A 12,312-nucleotide genomic window follows, 5' to 3' on the forward strand; every position below is an offset into this window, starting at 1 on the left:
AAATCTGAGAGGTAGCCAGGGGCCAACTGCATAGCCTCAGAAGAGAATATGGATGCAACTTTCCCTGTCTGTGAAGGGGTCAGAGGACAGAAAATATAGCATGAAGGGGGTGTGTATAGTAGTCTGAAGGTGTGTAAAGATCATGCAAATCAGAGGGAAAATGACGTCATCAGATTCTGCTTCCACCTTGAGTCTATCTCTAAAAAGAAGGCAGTGCTGCCTTGAGTAAAGTCACTTTGCAAATCTGCAACCCTCTTACATAGCCTCTCCGTGCATTAGGGTATTGAAAAACAGCATCTTAAAATCCTGTTTAAAAATAAATTTGTTCTAAATATACACATATGAAGCAGAGAGTGGAAAGGAATGTGCAAAATGTAACATTTTGTTCCGATGGTACGATAAGGAGATATTTCATTTTCTTCTTTAATGGTGTTATAATAACATTTTTATAGTAAAAAAAATCAATTTTTGGCTTTCAGAGTATCAAAGCATACATTTGCAGCTGGGCAGAAAAGCTTTCAGCACTTAAAAAAAATTGAAAGTAACTGATTTCCATTCAAAGTATTTCATTTGATCCAGGTAATCTAAAGCACCACGAGATATAATGCTGGTAATTTGAATCAATAAGTATCACTTTCCCTAAGTCTAAGAGATTTCTAGAGAGGAACAGAATTCAGCGAGCATCCAGCTGTTCTTCAGTTATATTTTTAATATTCAGTAAGTTCTAGACACTATTATAAAGATTCTCAGTATAAATTAATCACAGGGAAATAATGCTCAAGGTCCCTGCCTTATGAATTGTGCGCTCAGCATGTTTTCCAGCTGACTTACACTCTTTAGGAGATAAGTTGTTCCCCAAATAATTAAGCACTTACATCTTTAATGTGTTTTTGCAATATGGCCTAATGATGTGACAGAGGGAATGGACAGTGTCATATGGCCTATGGATATAAAAATTTCCCAAGTGACCTGCATCCTTCTATCAAAACTACTCTAAATTGTTTACCAACTTGTATGCTTAGTAGATAAGTTTCTGGAACTCTAAATATTTTAGGTATTTTTTAAAAAGGTTTCTATCGAGAGTAGGAGTTCTGTATAGCTGTAAACCTCTATGCAATGGTTTCCTTAGATATGACATCGAAAGGATAAATTGCCCTCAGATCACAGAGTAAGTGATAGACTAAGCAAGGAACAAAAGCCAGATTTCCTGAACACCAACCCAATAGAAATTAGACAATCTGTTTCTTTAATATTTAAGGATCTTACATAACAGGTTCAGCCATTACTTTAAGAGAAAAAAGGAAGTATGTCTTTTTTAATAGTGATTTATTGTAATGACAAACACTAAATTTAATGCATACAATATATTAAATTTAGTATGTGATGTTATAAGAAGAGCAAGATTTTTCTTTCTAGGGGGCGGTGTTGTCCAGAGTATTGTCCTAGTGCAGTGGTCGGCAAACTGCGGCTCGCAAGCCACATGCGGCTCTTTGGCCCCTTGAGTGTGGCCACGAAGTTTCAATTGCACTGTACGTGCATGCCTGCACGTGGTATTTTGTGGAAGAGCCACACTCAAGGGGCCGCAGTTTGCCGACCACTGACCTAGTGAGTCTGGCATAGGGGATTGAAGCCAGGGACAAACATGGATGTCCCCAGAAACATTTAAGGGATAAGAAATGGGCTGGGAGCAAAATACAACCAACCCAAATATGAGCAAGTTGCTCATATTTCTAGGGAGGGTTCTTTTGGTTTTTGGAAAATCAGCACTTGTGATTCTTCTATCTCTTGTCCCTTCCCATCCCCAGAGCTCCCAGGAAACCCCCGAATAGCACAGATGTCAGGTGAGGCAGGGGCATGAAAGACATAAAGAGAGTAAGAAGTTGATGAAAAAGAAAAGTGCTTTCTTGCCTACTTTGTGATCCCAGTGAGAGCTGGGAAAGAGTGTGTCCACTGATGCGCCTCCTAGTTCTCCTATTTACAATGGTCTGGATTGTTACTCCAAGTAGAGACCAGCATCACTGTGTTGGGAACGCAGGCTTTAAGGCCCCCTCATTCCAGACCAATCAGAATCTGCATTTTCACAAGGTTCTCAGGTGATGAGGGTGCTCATTTAAATTCCAGAAGAGATCAACCGAAGGACTTGTATGCATGCATATAAGCATAACCAATGGACATAAGACACTGGGGGGTAGGAGAGGCCAGGGGATTGTCAAGGGTGGGGGGGAAAAAAGGACACATATGTAATACCCTTTGTAATAATTTAAGCAATAAAACAATAAAAATAAATAAATAAACTCCAGAAGTGGTGGATAGCCCACTAGTCTCCACCAGTAGTTTCTCTGAAGCTCTTCTTAGGGGTCTGCATCATAGAAATCCAGGTGCTCAAGGAAGATAAGATAATTAGTTAGCACCTCTTCACCCTTGGGGAGCTCTGGCTTTTGGTTCACAAGACAGACATCATTTGGCTCCTGAGGACAAGAAGCTATCGTAGCAGTAAGAGGTGTTGAGCCAGCTGCTTCACTAACTTGACTTCCAGTCCCCAAGTTAATTTTCCAGTCTCTTCCCTCTCTCAGTTAACCTTTAAAAGCTCCTAACGAGTTCCTGTAGCATCTCAGTGAATGCCTTTTCATTACATTTCTATGCTTACATCCATGCAAAGCAGGGAAGTACTCCTTTCTCGGAAATTAATGTCACATCTCCTATCAAACTCTTCATTTTCACAAGTTCGAACTAATTATGGCTGCAGATGGTACCGCTAAATAAAGTTCTCCATTGTGGACACTTAATCAAATCAGCATTCCCAACAGAAGTGTCTGTTTTGTGTTAGAAACCTGTTGCTGTGAGTTAGTTGAGATTTTCAAGTTATGTTGAGGAGTCCTTTATCCTAATTTTATTCCAAGGCAAGGATTGCTATGGAAACTCATGTGCAGACTTAGAAATATCTCATTAGGGTTTCTTTTGTCTAAATAGTAAAGAAAATGCTGGCATTACATTAGCATTTAACACTACACAGCCTCTGCAGAGAAGCAAACAGCCGAACTGGTGAAATCACATCCAACTATTGTATGGGTGCTCAGTTTTCCCCATCTACAGTTGATCGAGAACTTTTCTTCCACCCACTAAACTGTTTTAGGACAATCTCATCACTTGGCAGCATTTCCACCAGAGGGTAAGCAGCTCAGAGAAAGGGAAAAAAAAAACAACAAAAAAAACAAAAAATAATGACAGCTCTTTGTGAAAGACTGCTTTTATGAGTAATGTTTTACTGGAGAAGGTTAAACGCAAGCACTAAAAATGTTTCCTTGTTTGATGGCAGATGCTCACCTGTTCTTCCTTTCCTTGCATGGTCCACCCAGGCAATAAAGATCTGTCTTCTCTGACTTAAAGAAATCAATATCAATGGCACCAAGAATTTTGTTTTGGTTTTATATTTTAGTGGCAGGAACCCAAGGAGAGAAGGGAACCTCCATGCCCACTGGCAGCTGTGTACAAGAAAAGAATAGGTCCAACGTATTCAACATAGACAAAATTAAAATGTTCAGTACAAAAATCACTAGCCCTTCTCAGACCCTTGTTTTCACTGAGATAGATTTAGAAACTTGAGAGATCAGTAATAATTTATAGCTTAGGTGGAACTCAACTTATTCAGTGAGAGAGAATCAAGCCCTTGAGTTTCCATTCCCATCTCTATCACTTTCTCATTAGTTGATTTGTTAAGAAGTCACTCATCTTTCTGAGTTTCAGTTTTCTGTTTTGCAAAATGGGCTAAGCATTGTGGTAGAGAGAGCTCTGCCTGCCTTTGGAGTCAGGTAGCCAGACTGGTCCCTGAACATATCTCTACAGATTTGCAAAGCGCCTTTATTTACATGATTTAATTTGTTCCTTTCAACAACTGTACAGTGTTCCCAATCATCACCCCTTTACAGAGACCAAAAGATAAGAGCCTGAATACTGCCATGTCACAACTTTAAATCTCCTAAGCTCTCACCTATACACACACACACACACACACACACACACACACACACACACACGCACACACACACACACACACATTCTCCCTCACATTGAATAAATATGCTTTTATGTAATAAAAATATAGTCTAAACCCATTCATAGTAATAGGTTTTATGCACTGGAAACTTGTCTAAGCAATTTACATGCACTATCAGGTATTTGACTCTTCCTAACAATGCTATGACATAGGGAATATCAACTTTATTCTAGGCAAGAGAAACCAATGCTTAACTGAAATAATTCGGGGAAACTTTAGTTAACAAACGTCAGCAGATGGACCTGAACACAGAGAGATTATTTCTGAAACATGCATGCTTAATACATTATGCAATTCTATTTCTCTGAAAAACTTCTAATTTCAATGCTGAATCACTTATGGTTAATATGTGGGGGGAAAAACCCTTCAATAATAATAAAATTCAATTAATTCCATTCCAACAGTCACCTCTTCCAAAAGAATATTTAAGCAAAAGATTCTCTAAGCTTTGACAAGTATTACTGAAGGTTCTGAAATAAGTTCCACATAGATCTTTCTATAACTTTACATACAGAGTCTCCCGCTCTGATTTCCAACCAAACCTCTAGCTGACAATCCCATTTAGCACTTACTCATCCACGTAATGTCGGCCATGCTGAAACTTCCAGTCCAACCAGGTCCAGAACCTGCCGTGGAGAACAGAAAGTTTCCTTCTTTACCCTGTCCTATGAACAGCCAGCCAAGGTCATGTTTGGGGTTAAACTGACACTTGACCTTTTGTTCCTGGAGAAAGAGCTGTCTGTCCTGGACATGGCTTCACCAAACAAAACACAATGTCCTTGGTATGCAATGTGTCCCAAGTGCCAATGCAGGCCATTGGAGGACATTCTGTCTCTTCCAGGTCTGAGAAGGAGAAACTTGAGCAAATATAGTAATACAACCAACCCAAATGCCCTAATTCTTTGGAAAGAGTCATAAAATTATTTTACATTGACATAGGAATGTTTTAGATGTTCACAGTAAAATCTTCTAACTTACCTGAAAAAATGGTATTCCTCAGCCCTATTACCCTAGATTTTTAAAGTAATACTTGCACATTCTTTTAAAAATTAAATACTGTTAAAGGCAGAAAAGATAAATAGTACCTTAGCATATATCATTCCTCTCCTAGTTTTCATTTTATTTAAGAAATGATACACAGCATCTAGCTATCTCTTCAAAGCAAAAATGCTCATATTTCTAATATTTCTTTTATTTTTTAGTTTTAGACATGGATCTTCAGTCATCAGCTTATCAACACCATTACCACACCAACTAAAGGCCAAGAAGTGTGTTTTTTGGAGTCACCTGTCCTACGTGTTCCAGGTTAGAGCTGGCCATCATATGAGATTAGGAAAGTAGCTGTACCGGAATCTGTTTTTCTGGGGAGGACAACTGGTCAGGTGTGTGTGCAGATATAACTTCACTGTGGCTGACACGTTTACACATGTGTCAGGTGTCACTCTTCTGCCTCAAACAGATTCCAACTGTCACATTTCGAACCCTGCCCCAGCTGCTCCCTGAATTTTATTACCAGATTTACAAATGATTGCTCTCTTCTACCCAATCAGCTCTTCCAACAGTACCGCAATCTCCTGATTGTATATAAACATTTTATGGTCAGAATTCAAAGAATGGTTTCTTTTTCCCTTACCAAATACTGACTGACATGTTTGTTGGTAATTGAATTGATCTCAGGGAAATATAACCTTAGGATAAGAATCTGGATGTGGTCCTCTGATATGACTAGATTCCAAAGTAAACATAATAATAACCTATATCTATATTGTGTGATAAGTGGGAAGTCCTATGACCAGCAAGGGCAAAATAACAGGTAAATTATAATGATCAGCTCATTATAATTAGAATGAAATGCATATTAGATGATATAACTTTGAAAGATAAAATATATAGCATAGTAGAATATTTTAGTAGTAATAGAAATTATAAAGCCATGAGGTTTGTTGGTCTTTTCTGAGTAAGCCAGTGAATTTCTTCCCTTAAAGAAATCTCCTGATATAATGTCAACAATTTACACTGTATGCTTTCTTGTTAACCTTCTCCAATGGGACCAAAAATTACTTCATGGGTAGTAAATTGAATAAAGGAAAATACTCAGAAATTGTAAGTATTACTAGACACTGACTTAACTGGTGAGGATAGATTGAATTACTATACTTAACTGATGCTAATTCCTAGGGGCTCAAACAAGATTAAGATCCAACAATCAGAGTAGGGGCCTATAAGATCCAGGGATGAACCGAGTTTCCCTTTAATCAAGCTTAGAATGGGTCTCTCAGGTTCCTAAGCTCACTGTATGGTTATTCTTCTTGTCTTGGAAAGCACAGTTAGAAAAGACATACTCAGCAACTGGCAGAATATCCACATTGTTACCCTGACTTATGAAGTGAGGGCTAGTGTAGTAGAAAAAACAAGCAAAATCCTCTAGAACTGCCTCTGCATATCAAAAGAGTGCATCAAAATCAATGTTGTTTCTTTCTGGCGGGATTGCAAAATCCCAACCACATTCTCATTCAATTAGCGTATTTGTGTGTATGAGAAATTGCTCTTGAAGAATGAAATTTAACCAGGTGTCAACTTACATTGAAGATAATATTCTGGATGTGGTTTCTTTGCTGGTGCTAGCCAATTAAGTATCTATTACCAAGTACACGACCATTGGTCTAAGTGCTTTTATAAAATATATATTTATTTATATAAACCACTAGAAATAGTTTGCTTTCACCCGACAAAGGCAGTAATACCCTTTCACTGCACTACAATGGGGGTACATCAATCTATAGCCCTACTTTATCATCTAGTCCAGATTCACTTTTATCACCTTGCATTAGACAAGACATTATGCTAATTAATCACACTGACACACTGATGATGGCGTGCTGATTAAATGTGATGGGGAGAAAGCAAAAATATCCTGGGAAAACACATGCATACCAGACAGTAGGAAATAAATCCAACCAAATTCAGGCAGCCTCAGTGAAATTTCTGGGGCTTGAGAGTTCTGAGGCAAGTTGAGATATTTCCTCCTCAGTGAAAGGGAAGGTGTTGCATCTCGTATCTTCTTTCACTAAGAACGAGGCACAGAACCTAGAACACCTGTCTGAATTCTGGAGGCAACTTATACTCAAGGTAGAGTATGAAGCCCATCATTTACCAAGTACTCTATAAAAATGCCGGTTTTGAATGGTTAGGCAGAGCCCAGAGTAAGAAAGGTTTTGGTGGCAGCTCCATACTATTTGGAAAACTGCTTTGTCACTTACACCATATGACCAAGCAGACGTACCAGTACTTGCAATACACCTGGCTGATAGGACTCTGTTCCTATCTTCTTGACAAGGGGGTTAATACCTTTTGGTTCCTTCACTCTCTTTTTAGTGGACTTTTCAGGGGGAACAAAGGCTTGTATTCAATCTTTCCGTTTGAAGTGTAACTCCTAATCATAGCATTTTTCAAGAGAATTGATGTTATGGGAATTCAGGATTGTGTTACATAATAAAGTGCAATTTTCTGTATTTATTTGTTAATTCTTATAACCCTCTAAAACACACTTCAAAGTCAGTCAATGGGTTAACCAGTGCAGTTCTACTACCTACACTTTGCTTATGACAAGAACAATACCTATAACTTTTCTAAATGTAGCTATTGTGGCTCAACTCAAATTTTAAGAAAATGATAACTAGAGGGTTGGACTCACCTTTGGACTATAAGGACTACTATTTCCTTATTCCAAGACCCTTGGCAAATTTCTTGACCTCTCTCTGAACTTCAAATTTAACTTATCTAAAGAGTCAGTGAAGTACTACTGTATTTATAAAGCTGATGTGAGAATTAATATAATGCCCATGAAAATGTCTATACCACTAACCCCTCAAGTTGGTAGAATATGTGGGGTTTTTTGGAACAAAGATGAAATGGCCAACATCACCATTGATATGGCACCAAACGAACAAATGTTCTCTTTGTTGGTTAGCTACACCTCCTGCAAAATACCTGATGAACAACAATGAAAGCACTCTTGGCTTACAAAGAGCTTTACAACTAATAGTGGTATATGCAGAAAAGGGAGAAGTGTTTTGAAGCCAAAAGGTCAGTAGGTTGCAGGCAAATGGGTATTTTATTTTTTGAAAGTTAAAAATTTACAAAAAATTCTCTCAGCTCTGATACTGTACTTAAGGAGACTAAAAAAATCACTGCCAAATGTGATATTACAGCAGCTGTAGAAAAGGCTCATAAATATACTTTTGGCAAATTTAAAAAATAATTTAAAGTTTGAAAAATGAAAGAAGACTAATCCATTCAAATCTATTGTTAGAAAAAGCAGCTGCTGACAATTTGATAAATTATTCATCCAAGGGTTTTAATAACCCTAAAACAACTCCTTCCACATATGTTGACAGGGGAAGAAGTATCTAGCAAAAATGTGAAACAAAATAATTTTAGGATGCTTCAAAAATTATTAGAAAACCTGTTCATTTTCTTTAGCCTTGTTTGCTCTTAACTCTAAACTAAAATTATTCAACATTCCTACTAAGAATTTGAGGCAACTTAAAAAAATATTTGTTAAACAGAAAAATGCTATTTTAGCAGTAGAATTTAATATATATTAAAGTGATCTTTTATAACAAAAATAGAAAATCTGGAAGATATAGCAAAGTGTGATTATGGCATTGCCTTAACTAAGGTTTTGGCAAAAGGATAATACAGAGACTCAATGGACAGAGTTGCACAGCCCAGGTCCCCTACAAGGAAGGACATCCTGTCACTCCTCCAGGGATTTCCTCAGCTGCAGAAAGCCACTGGGCCCAGGCTGCTCCATGCACAGGCTGGCCTAGGTCCAGTGGCTGACTAATGGGAAGGGGTTGTAAAGATCAGGCCATTTCAACCCAACATGTCATTCTAACAGGTCATTTAAGCCTCAGAAATCCCTCTGGGGTTGGATTTCAACTCTCCCTGGGCCCAATCCCACTTCCTCCTCCTCTCTTCCAATGGTCCTCCCTAATGCACATCCTGTACACTAAATTCCCTCTTGTAATCTGTTCCCAACAAACATTCCACAACAAGGAGCAAATGGCAGAAGGTAAACATCACCTTCCCCACCATTTGTTCATTAATGAGTCCTAACTGAATGCCAATGACATAGCAAACTTAATTGTGATACTTTGCAAGGGATGAAGAAGTAAAATCCCTGCCCCAAGGATTTTACAATCCAATGAGGAAGAATCTGAACTGCACTGGAAACTGTGAATGCAGTAAAATAAGTGATATAAAGTCTATGAAAAGACCTCTAAGGAATCTAAAGTGTGTGTGAATAGACCTTTAAAGATCTTTACAGAATGAATGAACCTCAATAACGTTAGGCTAAGTGAAAGAAGTCTGAAAAAAAAGACTGCAAGAGTATATGATTCATTTATATGAAATGTCTAGAAAAGGCAAATCTATAGAGACAGAATAGATTAGTAATTGCCTGGGGTTGGGGGCAGGAATAGGGAGTGTTTATAAATAGGATTTGTGGTCTCTCCGGGACAGATATGTTTGAAAATTTATTTATAATGTTGTATATCAACTCTGCAAATTAACTAAATTTTATTGAATTGTACACTTAAAATGGGTGAATTTTATGGCAAATAAATTATACTTTAATAAAGCTGTTTAAAATAAAAGGTATTTGACATGGACATAGACAACAGATTGGTGAAGGCCAGGGGAGGGGTAGTGGGTCTGGGTGGAGGTGGGCAAAGGGGAGAAAATGGAGGACATCTGTAACAGTGCCAACAATAACATTTTTTTTAAAAAAGAAAATTTTGACATAAAAAGACATTTGACATTATTTTTCTTCATCACCATGCAATAAGTCAGATGACTTAGAAAACATTTTTCAGTTCCTTCATCCGGGTTCTCAATATCATCACATGAAAAACTTATTTTTTCCAAAGAATGATTTGATGTAATCATAATCCAGGATAGCTAACAAGAATAATATTAAGAATTATGTATTAAATGTGAAAAGCCTTTTGCCTCAAAACTGAGTATGTAATTTACATACAGCTAGTTCTCAATTAGCAGAAATGACAGCATTAGTATCATCTAAACATAAAAACAGTCATACTGTCTTCCCAGGTTAGTTCTTGAACAGAGACTATTACTTGTTCATTAATTTCAGTTGCCATTTCTTTCAGCATCTCATTTAAGACTTAGATGTACAAAAAAAAATCTGTCTTCTTCATAAAGTTTTAAATGAGGAAATTAAACGTGAAGTATTAATTCATCCCACAAGTAATTATTCAGGATTGCCTGTGTGCTGTGATTTAAATCCAATGATAGCTCAAAGGAGAGAGAGCATTTTATATGTTTAGTTGTCAGACATTTTGGTACTAGATTTAGAAATAACTTCAGAGACATGAGGATATATTTCATCATGTATCAGAAAAGAAGTATCAATAGAACCTAAAATGTGGCTTTATCTGATACATTCTCTCTCTCTCTCCCTCTCTCTCTCTCTCTCTCTCACTCTCTCCCTCCCTTCTCTCTCCTTCTTTCCCTCCCTACCTCTCTCATAAATAGTATTTAACAGAGTAACATTGTTATACTAATTTACTCCAAAATATTTACTAAATTTCTCTATAGGAGGTGCTGTCATTTAACACTGAAGGTTTAGCAAGATATATCGAATTCAAGGAATTTCCATGTAATGGCTTAATTTTAAGCTAAGTATTGCTGCACAATGTCCCTAGAGAATGAACGTATAATAGACCAATTTGAAATGCATGTCCATTGGCAAGTGGTAAATGATTTTTCATGTTATTATATTTTAAAGAACATTTCAAGTTATATGTATTCATGGCTATTTTTTACTAAAAACATATTTCGATTTTGTTTAGGTTTGGTCATTCATAATATTTAATATCTGTATTATGGTTTTTTATTTTTCAAGTGTTTTAATAGAACTATTTTTCACAAGGCATTATTATTTAATTCTCTTTTTCAGATGAAGAAACTGAGGCTCTAAGAATTAGTCTAAATCCCTTACCTTGTCGAGTGATTGTATTTCTCTCTTTACTTTTTCATGTTCTCTGCCATCTTCACTCTCAGTTAATGACATGAAAAATTTAAGCATCATTAAGAAATTGGGAAAGAATGTCCACAGATTCCACCACCACATAGGCATTCTTTCCAGCCTCTGTGCTGATGAATTTACCATCCCTTCTGTTATTAGTGACGAACTACCCGTGCTCCTACTTAGACAAAATCCCTCCCCCCACGTTGCATGATTCCATACTTCTCGCCATCCTGAGAGGGTAGTTCTAGAGTTTGTTCCTTTACGTTTCTATGGTGCCCATGTTGCTCTCTCTACTGGCTCATTCCATTAATACACAAACATGCTACCATTTCTCCTACCATTAAAATGAAATCCTTCAACTTAAGTTCTCTTTCTAAATATTGCCCTATTTCTCTTCTTTCTTAGGTAGCAAAACTCATTGATATTTTGTATATACTTTAGTATCTAGTATTTCTACTCCAATTCCCACTTTTTTTTTTTTTTTTTTTTTTTGTCTTCACAACTCCACCAAAACCCCTTTGGTCAATGTCACCAATGACTTTATATTAAATCAATGATTGCTTGTTATTTCACAGCCTACTTTATCTTTCATACAGTTGATGGACAGCTCTTCCTTTTTAAATAAATATATTTTACTAGGGGCCCGGTGCGCGAAATTCGTGCACTGGGTGTGTGTGTGGGGGGAGTGTCCCTCAGCCCAGCCTGCCCCCTCTCACATACTGGGAGCCCTCAGGCATTGACCCCCATCACCCTCCAATCGCAGGATCGGCCCCTTGCCCAGGCCTGACGCCTCTGGCCTAGGCGTTGGGCCCGGGCAGCAGGGACCTGCAGTGGCAGCGGGGGGCACCGCGATTGTGCGGGCTCCGCCCCTGCCCCTGCAGGATGCCTCTGGCTGAGGCATCCGGCCCGGGCAGCGGGGACCCACAGCTGCAGCGGCCCCGCGATCGTGGGCTCCACTTTAGGCCCAGGCAAGGGGCCCCTAGCTCCTGGGACTGCCAGCTTCGACCGTGCCCAGCTCCCATCGCTGGCTCCACCCCTACTTCCTGCTATCACTGGCCAGGGCGGAAAAGGCACCTGATTCTCCCCCAGCTCTTAGCTCCCCCCTGGGTTTCCGATCACTGTCAGTGGCAGGGGGCATCTTCCTGCTTTCCCTTTCGGATCCCTGCATTGTGCCTACATATGCAAATTAGCCGCCATCTTG

Source organism: Myotis daubentonii, chromosome 7, assembly GCF_963259705.1.
Source record: "Myotis daubentonii chromosome 7, mMyoDau2.1, whole genome shotgun sequence".
In the NCBI taxonomy this organism is placed as follows: domain Eukaryota; kingdom Metazoa; phylum Chordata; class Mammalia; order Chiroptera; family Vespertilionidae; genus Myotis; species Myotis daubentonii.